Raw genomic sequence first — 26,628 nt, forward strand, 5'->3', positions numbered from 1 at the left:
GACATCTTCGGGTAGTATTTAAAAAGGAACCATTCAGCAACGTATGTAGGGGTATCTCCAATAACTGAGGCGACGTTTTAACATTGCAGGCGTTTGTGGGCATTGGTCTGATGTAAAACATTGTCGATGTATCGATAAAGTACAATGTTGTGTGCCAGCAGACCGATTTTGGACATTTTCGGGTAGTTTTAAAGGAACCATTCAGCAACGTATGTAGGGGTATCTCCAATAACTGAGGCGATGTTTTAACATTGCAGGCGTTTGTGGGCATTGGTCTGATGTAAAACATTGTCGATGTATCGATAAAGTACAATGTTGTGTGCCAGCAGACAGACTTGCAACATCTTCGGGTAGTATTTAAAAAGGAACCATTCAGCAACGTATGTAGGGGTATCTCCAATAACTGAGGCGACGTTTTAACATTGCAAGCACTTTGTAGGCATTGGTCTGATCTAAAAATTGTCGATGTATCGATAAAGTGCAATGTTGTGTGCCAGCAGACAGACTTGCGACATCCTTAAAAGGAACCATTCAGCAACGTATGTGGGGGTATCTCCAATAACTGAGGCGACGTTTTAACATTGCAGGCGTTTGTGGGCATTGGTCTTATGTAAAAATTGTCGATGTATCGATGAACTGCAATGTTGTGTGCCAGCAGACAGACTTGCGACATCTTCGGGTAGTATTTAAAAAGGAACCATTCAGCAACGTATGTAGGGGTATCTCCAATAACTGAGGCGACGTTTTAACATTGCAGGCGTTTGTGGGCATTGGTCTGATGTAAAACATTGTCGATGTATCGATAAAGTACAATGTTGTGTGCCAGCAGACCGATTTTGGACATTTTCGGGTAGTTTTAAAGGAACCATTCAGCAACGTATGTAGGGGTATCTCCAATAACTGAGGCGACGTTTTAACATTGCAGGCGTTTGTGGGCATTGGTCTGATGTAAAACATTGTCGATGTATCGATAAAGTACAATGTTGTGTGCCAGCAGACAGACTTGCAACATCTTCGGGTAGTATTTAAAAAGGAACCATTCAGCAACGTATGTAGGGGTATCTCCAATAACTGAGGCGACGTTTTAACATTGCAAGCACTTTGTAGGCATTGGTCTGATCTAAAAATTGTCGATGTATCGATAAAGTGCAATGTTGTGTGCCAGCAGACCGATTTTGGACATTTTCGGGTAGTATTAAAGGAACCATTCAGCAACGTATGTAGGGGTATCTCCAATAACTGAGGCAACGTTTTAACATTGCAGGCGTTTGTGGGCATTGGTCTGATGTAAAACATTGTCGATGTATCGATAAAGTACAATGTTGTGTGCCAGCAGACAGACTTGCGACATCTTCGGGTAGTATTTAAAAAGGAACCATTCAGCAACGTATGTAGGGGTATCTCCAATAACTGAGGCGACGTTTTAACATTGCAAGCGCTTTGTAGGCATTGGTCTTATGTAAAAATTGTCGATGTATCGATAAACTGCAATGTTGTGTGCCAGCAGACAGACTTGCGACATCTTCGGGTAGTATTAAAGGAGCCATTCAGCAACATATGTAGGGGTATCTCCAATAACTGAGGCGACGTTTTAACATTGCAGGCGTTTGTGGGCATTGGTCTGATGTAAAACATTGTCGATGTATCGATAAAGTACAATGTTGTGTGCCAGCAGACAGACTTGCGACATCTTTAAAAGGAACCATTCAGCAACGTATGTAGGGGTATCTCCAATAACTGAGGCGACGTTTTAACATTGCAGGCGTTTGTGGGCATTGGTCTGATGTAAAACATTGTCGATGTATCGATAAACTGCAATGTTGTGTGCCAGCAGACTGATTTTGGACATTTTCGGGTAGTTTGAAAGGAACCATTCAGCAACGTATGTAGGGGTATCTCCAATAACTGAGGCGACGTTTTAACATTGCAGGCGTTTGTGGGCATTGGTCTGATGTAAAACATTGTCGATGTATCGATAAAGTACAATGTTGTGTGCCAGTAGACAGACTTGCGACATCTTCGGGAAATATTTAAAAAGGAGCCATTCAGCAACGTATGTAGGGGTATCTCCAATAACTGAGGCGACGTTTTAACATTGCAGGCGTTTGTGGGCATTGGTCTGATGTAAAACATTGTCGATGTATCGATAAAGTACAATGTTGTGTGCCAGCAGACAGACTTGCGACATCTTTAAAAGGATCCATTCAGCAACGTATGTGGGGGTATCTCCAATAACTGAGGCGACGTTTTAACATTGCAGGCGTTTGTGGGCATTGGTCTGATGTAAAACATTGTCGATGTATCGATAAACTGCAATGTTGTGTGCCAGCAGACCGATTTTGGACATTTTCGGGTAGTTTTAAAGGAACGATTCAGCAACGTATGTAGGGGTATCTCCAATAACTGAGGCGACGTTTTAACATTGCAGGCGTTTGTGGGCATTGGTCTGATGTAAAACATTGTCGATGCATCGATAAAGTACAATGTTGTGTGCCAGCAGACAGACTTGCGACATCTTTAAAAGGAACCATTCAGCAGCGTATGTAGGGGTATCTCCAATAACTGAGGCGACGTTTTAACATTGCAGGCGTTTGTGGGCATTGGTCTGATGTAAAACATTGTCGATGTATCGATAAAGTACAATGTTGTGTGCCAGCAGACAGACTTGCGACATCTTCGCTTAGTATTTAAAAAGGAACCATTCAGCAACGTATGTAGGGGTATCTCCAACAACTGAGGCGACGTTTTAACATTGCAGGCGTTTGTGGGCATTGGTCTGATGTAAAACATTGTCAATGTATCGATAAAGTACAATGTTGTGTGCCAGCAGACAGACTTGCGACATCTTCGCTTAGTATTTAAAAAGGAACCATTCAGCAACGTATGTAGGGGTATCTCCAATAACTGAGGCGACGTTTTAACATTGCAGGCGTTTGTGGGCATTGGTCTGATGTAAAACATTGTCGATGTATCGATAAAGTACAATGTTGTGTGCCAGCAGACAGACTTGCGACATCTTCGGGTAGTACTTAAAAAGGAACCATTCAGCAACGTATGTAGGGGTATCTCCAATAACTGAGGCGACATTTTAACATTGCAGGCGTTTGTGGGCATTGGTCTGATGTAAAACATTGTCGATGTATCGATAAACTGCAATGTTGTGTGCCAGCAGACCGAATTTAGACATTTTCGGGTAGTATTAAAGGAACCATTCAGCAACGTATGTAGGGGTATCTCCAATAACTGAGGCAACGTTTTAACATTGCAGGCGTTTGTGGGCATTGGTCTGATGTAAAACATTGTCGATGTATCGATAAAGTACAATGTTGTGTGCCAGCAGACAGACTTGCGACATCTTTAAAAGGAACCATTCAGCAACGTATGTAGGGGTATCTCCAATAACTGAGGCGACGTTTTAACATTGCAGGCGTTTGTGGGCATTGGTCTGATGTAAAACATTGTCGATGTATCGATAAAGTACAATGTTGTGTGCCAGCAGACAGACTTGCGACATCTTCGCTTAGTATTTAAAATGGAACCATTCAGCAACGTATGTAGGGGTATCTCCAATAACTGAGGCGACGTTTTAACATTGCAGGCGTTTGTGGGCATTGGTCTGATGTAAAACATTGTCGATGTATCGATAAAGTACAATGTTGTGTGCCAGCAGACAGACTTGCGACATCTTCGGGTAGTATTTAAAAAGGAACCATTCAGCAACGTATGTAGGGGTATCTCCAATAACTGAGGCGACATTTTAACATTGCAGGCGTTTGTGGGCATTGGTCTGATGTAAAACATTGTCGATGTATCGATAAACTGCAATGTTGTGTGCCAGCAGACCGAATTTAGACATTTTCGGGTAGTTTTAAAGGAACCATTCAGCAACGTATGTAGGGGTATCTCCAATAACTGAGGCAACGTTTTAACATTGCAGGCGTTTGTGGGCATTGGTCTGATGTAAAACATTGTCGATGTATCGATAAAGTACAATGTTGTGTGCCAGCAGACAGACTTGCGACATCTTCGCTTAGTATTTAAAAAGGAACCATTCAGCAACGTATGTAGGGGTATCTCCAACAACTGAGGCGACGTTTTAACATTGCAGGCGTTTGTGGGCATTGGTCTGATGTAAAACATTGTCGATGTATCGATAAAGTACAATGTTGTGTGCCAGCAGACAGACTTGCGACATCTTCGCTTAGTATTTAAAAAGGAACCATTCAGCAACGTATGTAGGGGTATCTCCAATAACTGAGGCGACGTTTTAACATTGCAGGCGTTTGTGGGCATTGGTCTGATGTAAAACATTGTCGATGTATCGATAAAGTACAATGTTGTGTGCCAGCAGACAGACTTGCGACATCTTCGGGTAGTATTTAAAAAGGAACCATTCAGCAACGTATGTAGGGGTATCTCCAATAACTGAGGCGACATTTTAACATTGCAGGCGTTTGTGGGCATTGGTCTGATGTAAAACATTGTCGATGTATCGATAAACTGCAATGTTGTGTGCCAGCAGACCGAATTTAGACATTTTCGGGTAGTATTAAAGGAACCATTCAGCAACGTATGTAGGGGTATCTCCAATAACTGAGGCAACGTTTTAACATTGCAGGCGTTTGTGGGCATTGGTCTGATGTAAAACATTGTCGATGTATCGATAAAGTACAATGTTGTGTGCCAGCAGACAGACTTGCGACATCTTTAAAAGGAACCATTCAGCAACGTATGTAGGGGTATCTCCAATAACTGAGGCGACGTTTTAACATTGCAGGCGTTTGTGGGCATTGGTCTGATGTAAAACATTGTCGATGTATCGATAAAGTACAATGTTGTGTGCCAGCAGACAGACTTGCGACATCTTCGGGTAGTATTTAAAAAGGAACCATTCAGCAACGTATGTAGGGGTATCTCCAATAACTGAGGCGACGTTTTAACATTGCAGGCGTTTGTGGGCATTGGTCTGATGTAAAACATTGTCGATGTATCGATAAAGTACAATGTTGTGTGCCAGCAGACAGACTTGCGACATCTTCGGGTAGTATTTAAAAAGGAACCATTCAGCAACGTATGTAGGGGTATCTCCAATAACTGAGGCGACGTTTTAACATTGCAGGCGTTTGTGGGCATTGGTCTGATGTAAAACATTGTCGATGTATCGATAAACTGCAATGTTGTGTGCCAGCAGACCGAATTTAGACATTTTCGGGTAGTATTAAAGGAACCATTCAGCAACGTATGTAGGGGTATCTCCAATAACTGAGGCAACGTTTTAACATTGCAGGCGTTTGTGGGCATTGGTCTGATGTAAAACATTGTCGATGTATCGATAAAGTACAATGTTGTGTGCCAGCAGACAGACTTGCGACATCTTTAAAAGGAACCATTCAGCAACGTATGTAGGGGTATCTCCAATAACTGAGGCGACGTTTTAACATTGCAGGCGTTTGTGGGCATTGGTCTGATGTAAAACATTGTCGATGTATCGATAAAGTACAATGTTGTGTGCCAGCAGACAGACTTGCGACATCTTCGGGTAGTATTTAAAAAGGAACCATTCAGCAACGTATGTAGGGGTATCTCCAATAACTGAGGCGACGTTTTAACATTGCAGGCGTTTGTGGGCATTGGTCTGATGTAAAACATTGTCGATGTATCGATAAAGTACAATGTTGTGTGCCAGCAGACAGACTTGCGACATCTTCGCTTAGTATTTAAAAAGGAACCATTCAGCAACGTATGTAGGGGTATCTCCAATAACTGAGGCGACGTTTTAACATTGCAGGCGTTTGTGGGCATTGGTCTGATGTAAAACATTGTCGATGTATCGATAAAGTACAATGTTGTGTGCCAGCAGACAGACTTGCGACATCTTCGGGTAGTATTTAAAAAGGAACCATTCAGCAACGTATGTAGGGGTATCTCCAATAACTGAGGCGACATTTTAACATTGCAGGCGTTTGTGGGCATTGGTCTGATGTAAAACATTGTCGATGTATCGATAAACTGCAATGTTGTGTGCCAGCAGACCGAATTTAGACATTTTCGGGTAGTATTAAAGGAACCATTCAGCAACGTATGTAGGGGTATCTCCAATAACTGAGGCAACGTTTTAACATTGCAGGCGTTTGTGGGCATTGGTCTGATGTAAAACATTGTCGATGTATCGATAAAGTACAATGTTGTGTGCCAGCAGACAGACTTGCGACATCTTTAAAAGGAACCATTCAGCAACGTATGTAGGGGTATCTCCAATAACTGAGGCGACGTTTTAACATTGCAGGCGTTTGTGGGCATTGGTCTGATGTAAAACATTGTCGATGTATCGATAAAGTACAATGTTGTGTGCCAGCAGACAGACTTGCGACATCTTCGGGTAGTATTTAAAAAGGAACCATTCAGCAACGTATGTAGGGGTATCTCCAATAACTGAGGCGACGTTTTAACATTGCAGGCGTTTGTGGGCATTGGTCTGATGTAAAACATTGTCGATGTATCGATAAAGTACAATGTTGTGTGCCAGCAGACAGACTTGCGACATCTTCGGGTAGTATTTAAAAAGGAACCATTCAGCAACGTATGTAGGGGTATCTCCAATAACTGAGGCGACGTTTTAACATTGCAGGCGTTTGTGGGCATTGGTCTGATGTAAAACATTGTCGATGTATCGATAAACTGCAATGTTGTGTGCCAGCAGACCGAATTTAGACATTTTCGGGTAGTATTAAAGGAACCATTCAGCAACGTATGTAGGGGTATCTCCAATAACTGAGGCAACGTTTTAACATTGCAGGCGTTTGTGGGCATTGGTCTGATGTAAAACATTGTCGATGTATCGATAAAGTACAATGTTGTGTGCCAGCAGACAGACTTGCGACATCTTTAAAAGGAACCATTCAGCAACGTATGTAGGGGTATCTCCAATAACTGAGGCGACGTTTTAACATTGCAGGCGTTTGTGGGCATTGGTCTGATGTAAAACATTGTCGATGTATCGATAAAGTACAATGTTGTGTGCCAGCAGACAGACTTGCGACATCTTCGGGTAGTATTTAAAAAGGAACCATTCAGCAACGTATGTAGGGGTATCTCCAATAACTGAGGCGACGTTTTAACATTGCAGGCGTTTGTGGGCATTGGTCTGATGTAAAACATTGTCGATGTATCGATAAAGTACAATGTTGTGTGCCAGCAGACAGACTTGCGACATCTTCGGGTAGTATTTAAAAAGGAACCATTCAGCAACGTATGTAGGGGTATCTCCAATAACTGAGGCGACGTTTTAACATTGCAGGCGATTGTGGGCATTGGTCTGATGTAAAACATTGTCGATGTATCGATAAAGTACAATGTTGTGTGGCAGCAGACAGACTTGCGACATCTTCGCTTAGTATTTAAAAAGGAACCATTCAGCAACGTATGTAGGGGTATCTCCAATAACTGAGGCGACATTTTAACATTGCAGGCGTTTGTGGGCATTGGTCTGATGTAAAACATTGTCGATGTATCGATAAAGTACAATCTTGTGTGCCAGCAGACAGACTTGCGACATCTTTAAAAGGAACCATTCAGCAACGTATGTAGGGGTATCTCCAATAACTGAGGCGACGTTTTAACATTGCAGGCGTTTGTGGGCATTGGTCTGATGTAAAACATTGTCGATGTATCGATAAAGTACAATGTTGTGTGGCAGCAGACAGACTTGCGACATCTTCGCTTAGTATTTAAAAAGGAACCATTCAGCAACGTATGTAGGGGTATCTCCAATAACTGAGGCGACGTTTTAACATTGCAGGCGTTTGTGGGCATTGGTCTGATGTAAAACATTGTCGATGTATCGATAAACTGCAATGTTGTGTGCCAGCAGACCGAATTTAGACATTTTCGGGTAGTATTAAAGGAACCATTCAGCAACGTATGTAGGGGTATCTCCAATAACTGAGGCAACGTTTTAACATTGCAGGCGTTTGTGGGCATTGGTCTGATGTAAAACATTGTCGATGTATCGATAAAGTACAATGTTGTGTGCCAGCAGACAGACTTGCGACATCTTTAAAAGGAACCATTCAGCAACGTATGTAGGGGTATCTCCAATAACTGAGGCGACGTTTTAACATTGCAGGCGTTTGTGGGCATTGGTCTGATGTAAAACATTGTCGATGTATCGATAAAGTACAATGTTGTGTGCCAGCAGACAGACTTGCGACATCTTCGGGTAGTATTTAAAAAGGAACCATTCAGCAACGTATGTAGGGGTATCTCCAATAACTGAGGCGACGTTTTAACATTGCAGGCGTTTGTGGGCATTGGTCTGATGTAAAACATTGTCGATGTATCGATAAAGTACAATGTTGTGTGCCAGCAGACAGACTTGCGACATCTTCGGGTAGTATTTAAAAAGGAACCATTCAGCAACGTATGTAGGGGTATCTCCAATAACTGAGGCGACGTTTTAACATTGCAGGCGATTGTGGGCATTGGTCTGATGTAAAACATTGTCGATGTATCGATAAAGTACAATGTTGTGTGGCAGCAGACAGACTTGCGACATCTTCGCTTAGTATTTAAAAAGGAACCATTCAGCAACGTATGTAGGGGTATCTCCAATAACTGAGGCGACATTTTAACATTGCAGGCGTTTGTGGGCATTGGTCTGATGTAAAACATTGTCGATGTATCGATAAAGTACAATCTTGTGTGCCAGCAGACAGACTTGCGACATCTTTAAAAGGAACCATTCAGCAACGTATGTAGGGGTATCTCCAATAACTGAGGCGACGTTTTAACATTGCAGGCGTTTGTGGGCATTGGTCTGATGTAAAACATTGTCGATGTATCGATAAAGTACAATGTTGTGTGGCAGCAGACAGACTTGCGACATCTTCGCTTAGTATTTAAAAAGGAACCATTCAGCAACGTATGTAGGGGTATCTCCAATAACTGAGGCGACATTTTAACATTGCAGGCGTTTGTGGGCATTGGTCTGATGTAAAACATTGTCGATGTATCGATAAAGTACAATGTTGTGTGCCAGCAGACAGACTTGCGACATCTTCGGGTAGTATTTAAAAAGGAACCATTCAGCAACGTATGTAGGGGTATCTCCAATAACTGAGGCGACGTTTTAACATTGCAGGCGTTTGTGGGCATTGGTCTGATGTAAAACATTGTCGATGTATCGATAAAGTACAATGTTGTGTGCCAGCAGACAGACGTGCGACATCTTCGGGTAGTATTTAAAAAGGAACCATTCAGCAACGTATGTAGGGGTATCTCCAATAACTGAGGCGACGTTTTAACATTGCAGGCGTTTGTGGGCATTGGTCTGATGTAAAACATTGTCGATGTATCGATAAACTGCAATGTTGTGTGCCAGCAGACCGATTTTGGACATTTTCGGCTAGTTTTAAAGGAACCATTCAGCAACGTATGTAGGGGTATCTCCAATAACTGAGGCGACGTTTTGACATTGCAGGCGTTTGTGGGCATTGGTCTGATGTAAAACATTGTCGATGTATCGATAAAGTACAATGTTGTGTGCCAGCAGACAGACTTGCGACATCTTCGGGTAGTATTTAAAAAGGAACCATTCAGCAACGTATGTAGGGGTATCTCCAATAACTGAGGCGACGTTTTAACATTGCAGGCGTTTGTGGGCATTGGTCTGATGTAAAACATTGTCGATGTATCGATAAAGTACAATGTTGTGTGCCAGCAGACAGACTTGCGACATCTTCGGGTAGTATTTAAAAAGGAACCATTCAGCAACGTATGTAGGGGTATCTCCAATAACTGAGGCGACGTTTTAACATTGCAGGCGTTTGTGGGCATTGGTCTGATGTAAAACATTGTCGATGTATCGATAAAGTACAATGTTGTGTGCCAGCAGACAGACTTGCGACATCTTCGGGTAGTATTTAAAAAGGAACCATTCAGCAACGTATGTAGGGGTATCTCCAATAACTGAGGCGACGTTTTAACATTGCAGGCGTTTGTGGGCATTGGTCTGATGTAAAACATTGTCGATGTATCGATAAACTGCAATGTTGTGTGCCAGCAGACCGATTTTGGACATTTTCGGGTAGTTTCAAAGGAACGATTCAGCAAAGTATGTAGTGGTATCTCCAATAACTGAGGCGACGTTTTAACATTGCAGGCGTTTGTGGGCATTGGTCTGATGTAAAACATTGTCGATGTATCGATAAAGTACAATGTTGTGTGCCAGCAGACAGACTTGCGACATCTTTAAAAGGAACCATTCAGCAGCGTATGTAGGGGTATCTCCAATAACTGAGGCGACGTTTTAACATTGCAGGCGTTTGTGGGCATTGGTCTGATGTAAAACATTGTCGATGTATCGATAAAGTACAATGTTGTGTGCCAGCAGACAGACTTGCGACATCTTCGCTTAGTATTTAAAAAGGAACCATTCAGCAACGTATGTAGGGGTATCTCCAATAACTGAGGCGACGTTTTAACATTGCAGGCGTTTGTGGGCATTGGTCTGATGTAAAACATTGTCGATGTATCGATAAAGTACAATGTTGTGTGCCAGTAGACAGACTTGCGACATCTTCGTAAAATATTTAAAAAGGAGCCATTCAGCAACGTATGTAGGGGTATCTCCAATAACTGAGGCGACGTTTTAACATTGCAGGCGTTTGTGGGCATTGGTCTGATGTAAAACATTGTCGATGTATCGATAAAGTACAATGTTGTGTGCCAGCAGACAGACTTGCGACATCTTCGGGTAGTATTTAAAAAGGAACCATTCAGCAACGTATGTAGGGGTATCTCCAATAACTGAGGCGACGTTTTAACATTGCAGGCGTTTGTGGGCATTGGTCTGATGTAAAACATTGTCGATGTATCGATAAACTGCAATGTTGTGTGCCAGCAGACCGATTTTGGACATTTTCGGCTAGTTTTAAAGGAACCATTCAGCAACGTATGTAGGGGTATCTCCAATAACTGAGGCGACGTTTTAACATTGCAGGCGTTTGTGGGCATTGGTCTGATGTAAAACATTGTCGATGTATCGATAAAGTACAATGTTGTGTGCCAGCAGACAGACTTGCGACATCTTCGGGTAGTATTTAAAAAGGAACCATTCAGCAACGTATGTAGGGGTATCTCCAATAACTGAGGCGACGTTTTAACATTGCAGGCGTTTGTGGGCATTGGTCTGATGTAAAACATTGTCGATGTATCGATAAAGTACAATGTTGTGTGCCAGCAGACAGACTTGCGACATCTTCGGGTAGTATTTAAAAAGGAACCATTCAGCAACGTATGTAGGGGTATCTCCAATAACTGAGGCGACGTTTTAACATTGCAGGCGTTTGTGGGCATTGGTCTGATGTAAAACATTGTCGATGTATCGATAAAGTACAATGTTGTGTGCCAGCAGACAGACTTGCGACATCTTCGGGTAGTATTTAAAAAGGAACCATTCAGCAACGTATGTAGGGGTATCTCCAATAACTGAGGCGACGTTTTAACATTGCAGGCGTTTGTGGGCATTGGTCTGATGTAAAACATTGTCGATGTATCGATAAAGTACAATGTTGTGTGCCAGCAGACAGACGTGCGACATCTTCGGGTAGTATTTAAAAAGGAACCATTCAGCAACGTATGTAGGGGTATCTCCAATAACTGAGGCGACGTTTTAACATTGCAGGCGTTTGTGGGCATTGGTCTGATGTAAAACATTGTCGATGTATCGATAAACTGCAATGTTGTGTGCCAGCAGACCGATTTTGGACATTTTCGGGTAGTTTTAAAGGAACGATTCAGCAAAGTATGTAGGGGTATCTCCAATAACTGAGGCGACGTTTTAACATTGCAGGCGTTTGTGGGCATTGGTCTGATGTAAAACATTGTCGATGTATCGATAAAGTACAATGTTGTGTGCCAGCAGACAGACTTGCGACATCTTTAAAAGGAACCATTCAGCAGCGTATGTAGGGGTATCTCCAATAACTGAGGCGACGTTTTAACATTGCAGGCGTTTGTGGGCATTGGTCTGATGTAAAACATTGTCGATGTATCGATAAAGTACAATGTTGTGTGCCAGCAGACAGACTTGCGACATCTTCGCTTAGTATTTAAAAAGGAACCATTCAGCAACGTATGTAGGGGTATCTCCAATAACTGAGGCGACGTTTTAACATTGCAGGCGTTTGTGGGCATTGGTCTGATGTAAAACATTGTCGATGTATCGATAAAGTACAATGTTGTGTGCCAGTAGACAGACTTGCGACATCTTCGGGAAATATTTAAAAAGGAGCCATTCAGCAAAGTATGTAGGGGTATCTCCAATAACTGAGGCGACGTTTTAACATTGCAGGCGTTTGTGGGCATTGGTCTGATGTAAAACATTGTCGATGTATCGATAAAGTACAATGTTGTGTGCCAGCAGACAGACTTGCGACATCTTTAAAAGGATCCATTCAGCAACGTATGTGGGGGTATCTCCAATAACTAAGGCGACGTTTTAACATTGCAGGCGTTTGTGGGCATTGGTCTGATGTAAAACATTGTCGATGTATCGATAAACTGCAATGTTGTGTGCCAGCAGACCGATTTTGGACATTTTCGGCTAGTTTTAAAGGAACGATTCAGCAACGTATGTAGGGGTATCTCCAATAACTGAGGCGACATTTTAACATTGCAGGCGTTTGTGGGCATTGGTCTGATGTAAAACATTGTCGATGTATCGATAAACTGCAATGTTGTGTGCCAGCAGACCGAATTTAGACATTTTCGGGTAGTATTAAAGGAACCATTCAGCAACGTATGTAGGGGTATCTCCAATAACTGAGGCAACGTTTTAACATTGCAGGCGTTTGTGGGCATTGGTCTGATGTAAAACATTGTCGATGTATCGATAAAGTACAATGTTGTGTGCCAGCAGACAGACTTGCGACATCTTTAAGAGGAACCATTCAGCAACGTATGTAGGGGTATCTCCAATAACTGAGGCGACGTTTTAACATTGCAGGCGTTTGTGGGCATTGGTCTGATGTAAAACATTGTCGATGTATCGATAAAGTACAATGTTGTGTGGCAGCAGACAGACTTGCGACATCTTCGCTTAGTATTTAAAAAGGAACCATTCAGCAACGTATGTAGGGGTATCTCCAATAACTGAGGCGACATTCTAACATTGCAGGCGTTTGTGGGCATTGGTCTGATGTAAAACATTGTCGATGTATCGATAAAGTACAATGTTGTGTGCCAGCAGACAGACTTGCGACATCTTCGGGTAGTATTTAAAAAGGAACCATTCAGCAACGTATGTAGGGGTATCTCCAATAACTGAGGCGACGTTTTAACATTGCAGGCGTTTGTGGGCATTGGTCTGATGTAAAACATTGTCGATGTATCGATAAAGTACAATGTTGTGTGGCAGCAGACAGACTTGCGACATCTTCGCTTAGTATTTAAAAAGGAACCATTCAGCAACGTATGTAGGGGTATCTCCAATAACTGAGGCGACATTTTAACATTGCAGGCGTTTGTGGGCATTGGTCTGATGTAAAACATTGTCGATGTATCGATAAAGTACAATGTTGTGTGCCAGCAGACAGACTTGCGACATCTTTAAAAGGAACCATTCAGCAACGTATGTAGGGGTATCTCCAATAACTGAGGCGACGTTTTAACATTGCAGGCGTTTGTGGGCATTGGTCTGATGTAAAACATTGTCGATGTATCGATAAAGTACAATGTTGTGTGGCAGCAGACAGACTTGCGACATCTTCGCTTAGTATTTAAAAAGGAACCATTCAGCAACGTATGTAGGGGTATCTCCAATAACTGAGGCGACATTTTAACATTGCAGGCGTTTGTGGGCATTGGTCTGATGTAAAACATTGTCGATGTATCGATAAAGTACAATGTTGTGTGCCAGCAGACAGACTTGCGACATCTTCGGGTAGTATTTAAAAAGGAACCATTCAGCAACGTATGTAGGGGTATCTCCAATAACTGAGGCGACGTTTTAACATTGCAGGCGTTTGTGGGCATTGGTCTGATGTAAAACATTGTCGATGTATCGATAAAGTACAATGTTGTGTGCCAGCAGACAGACGTGCGACATCTTCGGGTAGTATTTAAAAAGGAACCATTCAGCAACGTATGTAGGGGTATCTCCAATAACTGAGGCGACGTTTTAACATTGCAGGCGTTTGTGGGCATTGGTCTGATGTAAAACATTGTCGATGTATCGATAAACTGCAATGTTGTGTGCCAGCAGACCGATTTTGGACATTTTCGGCTAGTTTTAAAGGAACCATTCAGCAACGTATGTAGGGGTATCTCCAATAACTGAGGCGACGTTTTAACATTGCAGGCGTTTGTGGGCATTGGTCTGATGTAAAACATTGTCGATGTATCGATAAAGTACAATGTTGTGTGCCAGCAGACAGACTTGCGACATCTTCGGGTAGTATTTAAAAAGGAACCATTCAGCAACGTATGTAGGGGTATCTCCAATAACTGAGGCGACGTTTTAACATTGCAGGCGTTTGTGGGCATTGGTCTGATGTAAAACATTGTCGATGTATCGATAAAGTACAATGTTGTGTGCCAGCAGACAGACTTGCGACATCTTCGGGTAGTATTTAAAAAGGAACCATTCAGCAACGTATGTAGGGGTATCTCCAATAACTGAGGCGACGTTTTAACATTGCAGGCGTTTGTGGGCATTGGTCTGATGTAAAACATTGTCGATGTATCGATAAACTGCAATGTTGTGTGCCAGCAGACAGACTTGCGACATCTTCGGGTAGTATTTAAAAAGGAACCATTCAGCAACGTATGTAGGGGTATCTCCAATAACTGAGGCGACGTTTTAACATTGCAGGCGTTTGTGGGCATTGGTCTGATGTAAAACATTGTCGATGTATCGATAAAGTACAATGTTGTGTGCCAGCAGACAGACTTGCGACATCTTCGGGTAGTATTTAAAAAGGAACCATTCAGCAACGTATGTAGGGGTATCTCCAATAACTGAGGCGACGTTTTAACATTGCAGGCGTTTGTGGGCATTGGTCTGATGTAAAACATTGTCGATGTATCGATAAAGTACAATGTTGTGTGCCAGCAGACAGACTTGCGACATCTTCGGGTAGTATTTAAAAAGGAACCATTCAGCAACGTATGTAGGGGTATCTCCAATAACTGAGGCGACGTTTTAACATTGCAGGCGTTTGTGGGCATTGGTCTGATGTAAAACATTGTCGATGTATCGATAAAGTACAATGTTGTGTGCCAGCAGACAGACGTGCGACATCTTCGGGTAGTATTTAAAAAGGAACCATTCAGCAACGTATGTAGGGGTATCTCCAATAACTGAGGCGACGTTTTAACATTGCAGGCGTTTGTGGGCATTGGTCTGATGTAAAACATTGTCGATGTATCGATAAACTGCAATGTTGTGTGCCAGCAGACCGATTTTGGACATTTTCGGGTAGTTTTAAAGGAACGATTCAGCAAAGTATGTAGGGGTATCTCCAATAACTGAGGCGACGTTTTAACATTGCAGGCGTTTGTGGGCATTGGTCTGATGTAAAACATTGTCGATGTATCGATAAAGTACAATGTTGTGTGCCAGCAGACAGACTTGCGACATCTTTAAAAGGAACCATTCAGCAGCGTATGTAGGGGTATCTCCAATAACTGAGGCGACGTTTTAACATTGCAGGCGTTTGTGGGCATTGGTCTGATGTAAAACATTGTCGATGTATCGATAAAGTACAATGTTGTGTGCCAGCAGACAGACTTGCGACATCTTCGCTTAGTATTTAAAAAGGAACCATTCAGCAACGTATGTAGGGGTATCTCCAATAACTGAGGCGACGTTTTAACATTGCAGGCGTTTGTGGGCATTGGTCTGATGTAAAACATTGTCGATGTATCGATAAAGTACAATGTTGTGTGCCAGTAGACAGACTTGCGACATCTTCGGGAAATATTTAAAAAGGAGCCATTCAGCAACGTATGTAGGGGTATCTCCAATAACTGAGGCGACGTTTTAACATTGCAGGCGTTTGTGGGCATTGGTCTGATGTAAAACATTGTCGATGTATCGATAAAGTACAATGTTGTGTGCCAGCAGACAGACTTGCGACATCTTTAAAAGGATCCATTCAGCAACGTATGTGGGGGTATCTCCAATAACTAAGGCGACGTTTTAACATTGCAGGCGTTTGTGGGCATTGGTCTGATGTAAAACATTGTCGATGTATCGATAAACTGCAATGTTGTGTGCCAGCAGACCGATTTTGGACATTTTCGGCTAGTTTTAAAGGAACGATTCAGCAACGTATGTAGGGGTATCTCCAATAACTGAGGCGACATTTTAACATTGCAGGCGTTTGTGGGCATTGGTCTGATGTAAAACATTGTCGATGTATCGATAAACTGCAATGTTGTGTGCCAGCAGACCGAATTTAGACATTTTCGGGTAGTATTAAAGGAACCATTCAGCAACGTATGTAGGGGTATCTCCAATAACTGAGGCAACGTTTTAACATTGCAGGCGTTTGTGGGCATTGGTCTGATGTAAAACATTGTCGATGTATCGATAAAGTACAATGTTGTGTGCCAGCAGACAGACTTGCGACATCTTTAAGAGGAACCATTCAGCAACGTATGTAGGGGTATCTCCAATAACTGAGGCGACGTTTTAACATTGCAGGCGTTTGTGGGCATTGGTCTGATGTAAAACATTGTCGATGTATCGATAAAGTACAATGTTGTGTGGCAGCAGACAGACTTGCGACATCTTCGCTTAGTATTTAAAAAGGAACCATTCAGCAACGTATGTAGGGGTATCTCCAATAACTGAGGCGACATTCTAACATTGCAGGCGTTTGTGGGCATTGGTCTGATGTAAAACATTGTCGATGTATCGATAAAGTACAATGTTGTGTGCCAGCAGACAGACTTGCGACATCTTCGGGTAGTATTTAAAAAGGAACCATTCAGCAACGTATGTAGGGGTATCTCCAATAACTGAGGCGACGTTTTAACATTGCAGGCGTTTGTGGGCATTGGTCTGATGTAAAACATTGTCGATGTATCGATAAAGTACAATGTTGTGTGGCAGCAGACAGACTTGCGACATCTTCGCTTAGTATTTAAAAAGGAACCATTCAGCAACGTATGTAGGGGTATCTCCAATAACTGAGGCGACATTTTAACATTGCAGGCGTTTGTGGGCATTGGTCTGATGTAAAACATTGTCGATGTATCGATAAAGTACAATGTTGTGTGCCAGCAGACAGACTTGCGACATCTTTAAAAGGAACCATTCAGCAACGTATGTAGGGGTATCTCCAATAACTGAGGCGACGTTTTAACATTGCAGGCGTTTGTGGGCATTGGTCTGATGTAAAACATTGTCGATGTATCGATAAAGTACAATGTTGTGTGGCAGCAGACAGACTTGCGACATCTTCGCTTAGTATTTAAAAAGGAACCATTCAGCAACGTATGTAGGGGTATCTCCAATAACTGAGGCGACATTTTAACATTGCAGGCGTTTGTGGGCATTGGTCTGATGTAAAACATTGTCGATGTATCGATAAAGTACAATGTTGTGTGCCAGCAGACAGACTTGCGACATCTTCGGGTAGTATTTAAAAAGGAACCATTCAGCAACGTATGTAGGGGTATCTCCAATAACTGAGGCGACGTTTTAACATTGCAGGCGTTTGTGGGCATTGGTCTGATGTAAAACATTGTCGATGTATCGATAAAGTACAATGTTGTGTGCCAGCAGACAGACGTGCGACATCTTCGGGTAGTATTTAAAAAGGAACCATTCAGCAACGTATGTAGGGGTATCTCCAATAACTGAGGCGACGTTTTAACATTGCAGGCGTTTGTGGGCATTGGTCTGATGTAAAACATTGTCGATGTATCGATAAACTGCAATGTTGTGTGCCAGCAGACCGATTTTGGACATTTTCGGCTAGTTTTAAAGGAACCATTCAGCAACGTATGTAGGGGTATCTCCAATAACTGAGGCGACGTTTTAACATTGCAGGCGTTTGTGGGCATTGGTCTGATGTAAAACATTGTCGATGTATCGATAAAGTACAATGTTGTGTGCCAGCAGACAGACTTGCGACATCTTCGGGTAGTATTTAAAAAGGAACCATTCAGCAACGTATGTAGGGGTATCTCCAATAACTGAGGCGACGTTTTAACATTGCAGGCGTTTGTGGGCATTGGTCTGATGTAAAACATTGTCGATGTATCGATAAAGTACAATGTTGTGTGCCAGCAGACAGACTTGCGACATCTTCGGGTAGTATTTAAAAAGGAACCATTCAGCAACGTATGTAGGGGTATCTCCAATAACTGAGGCGACGTTTTAACATTGCAGGCGTTTGTGGGCATTGGTCTGATGTAAAACATTGTCGATGTATCGATAAACTGCAATGTTGTGTGCCAGCAGACCGATTTTGGACATTTTCGGGTAGTTTTAAAGGAACCATTCAGCAACGTATGTAGGGGTATCTCCAATAACTGAGGCGACGTTTTAACATTGCAAGCGCTTTGTAGGCATTGGTCTGATGTAAAACATTGTCGATGTATCGATAAAGTACAATGTTGTGTGCCAGCAGACAGACTTGCGACATCTTTAAAAGGAACCATTCAGCAACGTATGTAGGGGTATCTCCAATAACTGAGGCGACGTTTTAACATTGCAGGCGTTTGTGGGCATTGGTCTGATGTAAAACATTGTCGATGTATCGATAAAGTACAATGTTGTGTGCCAGCAGACAGACTTGCGACATCTTCGCTTAGTATTTAAAAAGGAACCATTCAGCAACGTATGTAGGGGTATCTCCAATAACTGAGGCGACATTTTAACATTGCAGGCGTTTGTGGGCATTGGTCTGATGTAAAACATTGTCGATGTATCGATAAAGTACAATGTTGTGTGGCAGCAGACAGACTTGCGACATCTTCGCTTAGTATTTAAAAAGGAACCATTCAGCAACGTATGTAGGGGTATCTCCAATAACTGAGGCGACATTTTAACATTGCAGGCGTTTGTGGGCATTGGTCTGATGTAAAACATTGTCGATGTATCGATAAAGTACAATGTTGTGTGCCAGCAGACAGACTTGCGACATCTTTAAAAGGAACCATTCAGCAACGTATGTAGGGGTATCTCCAATAACTGAGGCGACGTTTTAACATTGCAGGCGTTTGTGGGCATTGGTCTGATGTAAAACATTGTCGATGTATCGATAAATTACAATGTTGTGTGGCAGCAGACAGACTTGCGACATCTTCGCTTAGTATTTAAAAAGGAACCATTCAGCAACGTATGTAGGGGTATCTCCAATAACTGAGGCGACATTTTAACATTGCAGGCGTTTGTGGGCATTGGTCTGATGTAAAACATTGTCGATGTATCGATAAAGTACAATGTTGTGTGCCAGCAGACAGACTTGCGACATCTTCGGGTAGTATTTAAAAAGGAACCATTCAGCAACGTATGTAGGGGTATCTCCAATAACTGAGGCGACGTTTTAACATTGCAGGCGTTTGTGGGCATTGGTCTGATGTAAAACATTGTCGATGTATCGATAAAGTACAATGTTGTGTGCCAGCAGACAGACTTGCGACATCTTTAAAAGGAACCATTCAGCAACGTATGTAGGGGTATCTCCAATAACTGAGGCGACGTTTTAACATTGCAGGCGTTTGTGGGCATTGGTCTGATGTAAAACATTGTCGATGTATCGATAAAGTACAATGTTGTGTGCCAGCAGACAGACTTGCGACATCTTCGCTTAGTATTTAAAAAGGAACCATTCAGCAACGTATGTAGGGGTATCTCCAATAACTGAGGCGACATTTTAACATTGCAGGCGTTTGTGGGCATTGGTCTGATGTAAAACATTGTCGATGTATCGATAAACTGCAATGTTGTGTGCCAGCAGACCGAATTTAGACATTTTCGGGTAGTATTAAAGGAACCATTCAGAAACGTATGTAGGGGTATCTCCAATAACTGAGGCGACATTTTAACATTGCAGGCGTTTGTGGGCATTGGTCTGATGTAAAACATTGTCGATGTATCGATAAAGTACAATGTTGTGTGCCAGCAGACAGACTTGCGACATCTTTAAGAGGAACAATTCAGCAACGTATGTAGGGGTATCTCCAATAACTGAGGCGACGTTTTAACATTGCAGGCGTTTGTGGGCATTGGTCTGATGTAAAACATTGTCGATGTATCGATAAAGTACAATGTTGTGTGGCAGCAGACAGACTTGCGACATCTTCGCTTAGTATTTAAAAAGGAACCATTCAGCAACGTATGTAGGGGTATCTCCAATAACTGAGGCGACATTTTAACATTGCAGGCGTTTGTGGGCATTGGTCTGATGTAAAACATTGTCGATGTATCGATAAAGTACAATGTTGTGTGCCAGCAGACAGACTTGCGACATCTTCGGGTAGTATTTAAAAAGGAACCATTCAGCAACGTATGTAGGGGTATCTCCAATAACTGAGGCGACGTTTTAACATTGCAGGCGTTTGTGGGCATTGGTCTGATGTAAAACATTGTCGATGTATCGATAAAGTACAATGTTGTGTGCCAGCAGACAGACGTGCGACATCTTCGGGTAGTATTTAAAAAGGAACCATTCAGCAACGTATGTAGGGGTATCTCCAATAACTGAGGCGACGTTTTAACATTGCAGGCGTTTGTGGGCATTGGTCTGATGTAAAACATTGTCGATGTATCGATAAACTGCAATGTTGTGTGCCAGCAGACCGATTTTGGACATTTTCGGGTAGTTTTAAAGGAACGATTCAGCAAAGTATGTAGGGGTATCTCCAATAACTGAGGCGACGTTTTAACATTGCAGGCGTTTGTGGGCATTGGTCTGATGTAAAACATTGTCGATGTATCGATAAAGTACAATGTTGTGTGCCAGCAGACAGACTTGCGACATCTTTAAAAGGAACCATTCAGCAGCGTATGTAGGGGTATCTCCAATAACTGAGGCGACGTTTTAACATTGCAGGCGTTTGTGGGCATTGGTCTGATGCAAAACATTGTCGATGTATCGATAAAGTACAATGTTGTGTGGCAGCAGACAGACTTGCGACATCTTCGCTTAGTATTTAAAAAGGAACCATTCAGCAACGTATGTAGGGGTATCTCCAATAACTGAGGCGACGTTTTAACATTGCAGGCGTTTGTGGGCATTGGTCTGATGTAAAACATTGTCGATGTATCGATAAAGTACAATGTTGTGTGCCAGTAGACAGACTTGCGACATCTTCGGGAAATATTTAAAAAGGAGCCATTCAGCAACGTATGTAGGGGTATCTCCAATAACTGAGGCGACGTTTTAACATTGCAGGCGTTTGTGGGCATTGGTCTGATGTAAAACATTGTCGATGTATCGATAAAGTACAATGTTGTGTGCCAGCAGACAGACTTGCGACATCTTTAAAAGGATCCATTCAGCAACGTATGTGGGGGTATCTCCAATAACTGAGGCGACGTTTTAACATTGCAGGCGTTTGTGGGCATTGGTCTGATGTAAAACATTGTCGATGTATCGATAAACTGCAATGTTGTGTGCCAGCAGACCGATTTTGGACATTTTCGGGTAGTTTTAAAGGAACGATTCAGCAACGTATGTAGGGGTATCTCCAATAACTGAGGCGACATTTTAACATTGCAGGCGTTTGTGGGCATTGGTCTGATGTAAAACATTGTCGATGTATCGATAAACTGCAATGTTGTGTGCCAGCAGACCGAATTTAGACATTTTCGGGTAGTATTAAAGGAACCATTCAGCAACGTATGTAGGGGTATCTCCAATAACTGAGGCGACGTTTTAACATTGCAGGCGTTTGTGGGCATTGGTCTGATGTAAAACATTGTCGATGTATCGATAAAGTACAATGTTGTGTGGCAGCAGACAGACTTGCGACATCTTCGCTTAGTATTTAAAAAGGAACCATTCAGCAACGTATGTAGGGGTATCTCCAATAACTGAGGCGACATTTTAACATTGCAGGCGTTTGTGGGCATTGGTCTGATGTAAAACATTGTCGATGTATCGATAAAGTACAATGTTGTGTGCCAGCAGACAGACTTGCGACATCTTCGCTTAGTATTTAAAAAGGAACCATTCAGCAACGTATGTAGGGTATCTCCAATAACTGAGGCGACATTTTAACATTGCAGGCGTTTGTGGGCATTGGTCTGATGTAAAACATTGTCGATGTATCGATAAAGTACAATGTTGTGTGCCAGCAGACAGACGTGCAACATCTTCGGGTAGTATTTAAAAAGGAACCATTCAGCAACGTATGTAGGGGTATCTCCAATAACTGAGGCGACGTTTTAACATTGCAGGCGTTTGTGGGCATTGGTCTGATGTAAAACATTGTCGATGTATCGATAAACTGCAATGTTGTGTGCCAGCAGACCGATTTTGGACATTTTCGGCTAGTTTTAAAGGAACCATTCAGCAACGTATGTAGGGGTATCTCCAATAACTGAGGCGACGTTTTAACATTGCAGGCGTTTGTGGGCATTGGTCTGATGTAAAACATTGTCGATGTATCGATAAAGTACAATGTTGTGTGCCAGCAGACAGACTTGCGACATCTTCGGGTAGTATTTAAAAAGGAACCATTCAGCAACGTATGTAGGGGTATCTCCAATAACTGAGGCGACGTTTTAACATTGCAGGCGTTTGTGGGCATTGGTCTGATGTAAAACATTGTCGATGTATCGATAAAGTACAATGTTGTGTGCCAGCAGACAGACTTGCGACATCTTCGGGTAGTATTTAAAAAGGAACCATTCAGCAACGTATGTAGGGGTATCTCCAATAACTGAGGCGACGTTTTAACATTGCAGGCGTTTGTGGGCATTGGTCTGATGTAAAACATTGTCGATGTATCGATAAACTGCAATGTTGTGTGCCAGCAGACAGACTTGCGACATCTTCGGGTAGTATTTAAAAAGGAACCATTCAGCAACGTATGTAGGGGTATCTCCAATAACTGAGGCGACGTTTTAACATTGCAGGCGTTTGTGGGCATTGGTCTGATGTAAAACATTGTCGATGTATCGATAAAGTACAATGTTGTGTGCCAGCAGACAGACTTGCGACATCTTCGGGTAGTATTTAAAAAGGAACCATTCAGCAACGTATGTAGGGGTATCTCCAATAACTGAGGCGACGTTTTAACATTGCAGGCGTTTGTGGGCATTGGTCTGATGTAAAACATTGTCGATGTATCGATAAAGTACAATGTTGTGTGCCAGCAGACAGACTTGCGACATCTTCGGGTAGTATTTAAAAAGGAACCATTCAGCAACGTATGTAGGGGTATCTCCAATAACTGAGGCGACGTTTTAACATTGCAGGCGTTTGTGGGCATTGGTCTGATGTAAAACATTGTCGATGTATCGATAAAGTACAATGTTGTGTGCCAGCAGACAGACGTGCGACATCTTCGGGTAGTATTTAAAAAGGAACCATTCAGCAACGTATGTAGGGGTATCTCCAATAACTGAGGCGACGTTTTAACATTGCAGGCGTTTGTGGGCATTGGTCTGATGTAAAACATTGTCGATGTATCGATAAACTGCAATGTTGTGTGCCAGCAGACCGATTTTGGACATTTTCGGGTAGTTTTAAAGGAACGATTCAGCAAAGTATGTAGGGGTATCTCCAATAACTGAGGCGACGTTTTAACATTGCAGGCGTTTGTGGGCATTGGTCTGATGTAAAACATTGTCGATGTATCGATAAAGTACAATGTTGTGTGCCAGCAGACAGACTTGCGACATCTTTAAAAGGAACCATTCAGCAGCGTATGTAGGGGTATCTCCAATAACTGAGGCGACGTTTTAACATTGCAGGCGTTTGTGGGCATTGGTCTGATGTAAAACATTGTCGATGTATCGATAAAGTACAATGTTGTGTGCCAGCAGACAGACTTGCGACATCTTCGCTTAGTATTTAAAAAGGAACCATTCAGCAACGTATGTAGGGGTATCTCCAATAACTGAGGCGACGTTTTAACATTGCAGGCGTTTGTGGGCATTGGTCTGATGTAAAACATTGTCGATGTATCGATAAAGTACAATGTTGTGTGCCAGTAGACAGACTTGCGACATCTTCGGGAAATATTTAAAAAGGAGCCATTCAGCAACGTATGTAGGGGTATCTCCAATAACTGAGGCGACGTTTTAACATTGCAGGCGTTTGTGGGCATTGGTCTGATGTAAAACATTGTCGATGTATCGATAAAGTACAATGTTGTGTGCCAGCAGACAGACTTGCGACATCTTTAAAAGGATCCATTCAGCAACGTATGTGGGGGTATCTCCAATAACTAAGGCGACGTTTTAACATTGCAGGCGTTTGTGGGCATTGGTCTGATGTAAAACATTGTCGATGTATCGATAAACTGCAATGTTGTGTGCCAGCAGACCGATTTTGGACATTTTCGGCTAGTTTTAAAGGAACGATTCAGCAACGTATGTAGGGGTATCTCCAATAACTGAGGCGACATTTTAACATTGCAGGCGTTTGTGGGCATTGGTCTGATGTAAAACATTGTCGATGTATCGATAAACTGCAATGTTGTGTGCCAGCAGACCGAATTTAGACATTTTCGGGTAGTATTAAAGGAACCATTCAGCAACGTATGTAGGGGTATCTCCAATAACTGAGGCAACGTTTTAACATTGCAGGCGTTTGTGGGCATTGGTCTGATGTAAAACATTGTCGATGTATCGATAAAGTACAATGTTGTGTGCCAGCAGACAGACTTGCGACATCTTTAAGAGGAACCATTCAGCAACGTATGTAGGGGTATCTCCAATAACTGAGGCGACGTTTTAACATTGCAGGCGTTTGTGGGCATTGGTCTGATGTAAAACATTGTCGATGTATCGATAAAGTACAATGTTGTGTGGCAGCAGACAGACTTGCGACATCTTCGCTTAGTATTTAAAAAGGAACCATTCAGCAACGTATGTAGGGGTATCTCCAATAACTGAGGCGACATTCTAACATTGCAGGCGTTTGTGGGCATTGGTCTGATGTAAAACATTGTCGATGTATCGATAAAGTACAATGTTGTGTGCCAGCAGACAGACTTGCGACATCTTCGGGTAGTATTTAAAAAGGAACCATTCAGCAACGTATGTAGGGGTATCTCCAATAACTGAGGCGACGTTTTAACATTGCAGGCGTTTGTGGGCATTGGTCTGATGTAAAACATTGTCGATGTATCGATAAAGTACAATGTTGTGTGGCAGCAGACAGACTTGCGACATCTTCGCTTAGTATTTAAAAAGGAACCATTCAGCAACGTATGTAGGGGTATCTCCAATAACTGAGGCGACATTTTAACATTGCAGGCGTTTGTGGGCATTGGTCTGATGTAAAACATTGTCGATGTATCGATAAAGTACAATGTTGTGTGCCAGCAGACAGACTTGCGACATCTTTAAAAGGAACCATTCAGCAACGTATGTAGGGGTATCTCCAATAACTGAGGCGACGTTTTAACATTGCAGGCGTTTGTGGGCATTGGTCTGATGTAAAACATTGTCGATGTATCGATAAAGTACAATGTTGTGTGGCAGCAGACAGACTTGCGACATCTTCGCTTAGTATTTAAAAAGGAACCATTCAGCAACGTATGTAGGGGTATCTCCAATAACTGAGGCGACATTTTAACATTGCAGGCGTTTGTGGGCATTGGTCTGATGTAAAACATTGTCGATGTATCGATAAAGTACAATGTTGTGTGCCAGCAGACAGACTTGCGACATCTTCGGGTAGTATTTAAAAAGGAACCATTCAGCAACGTATGTAGGGGTATCTCCAATAACTGAGGCGACGTTTTAACATTGCAGGCGTTTGTGGGCATTGGTCTGATGTAAAACATTGTCGATGTATCGATAAAGTACAATGTTGTGTGCCAGCAGACAGACGTGCGACATCTTCGGGTAGTATTTAAAAAGGAACCATTCAGCAACGTATGTAGGGGTATCTCCAATAACTGAGGCGACGTTTTAACATTGCAGGCGTTTGTGGGCATTGGTCTGATGTAAAACATTGTCGATGTATCGATAAACTGCAATGTTGTGTGCCAGCAGACCGATTTTGGACATTTTCGGCTAGTTTTAAAGGAACCATTCAGCAACGTATGTAGGGGTATCTCCAATAACTGAGGCGACGTTTTAACATTGCAGGCGTTTGTGGGCATTGGTCTGATGTAAAACATTGTCGATGTATCGATAAAGTACAATGTTGTGTGCCAGCAGACAGACTTGCGACATCTTCGGGTAGTATTTAAAAAGGAACCATTCAGCAACGTATGTAGGGGTATCTCCAATAACTGAGGCGACGTTTTAACATTGCAGGCGTTTGTGGGCATTGGTCTGATGTAAAACATTGTCGATGTATCGATAAAGTACAATGTTGTGTGCCAGCAGACAGACTTGCGACATCTTCGGGTAGTATTTAAAAAGGAACCATTCAGCAACGTATGTAGGGGTATCTCCAATAACTGAGGCGACGTTTTAACATT

This window comes from Haliotis asinina, chromosome 8, assembly GCF_037392515.1.
Source record: "Haliotis asinina isolate JCU_RB_2024 chromosome 8, JCU_Hal_asi_v2, whole genome shotgun sequence".
NCBI lineage: Eukaryota > Metazoa > Mollusca > Gastropoda > Lepetellida > Haliotidae > Haliotis > Haliotis asinina.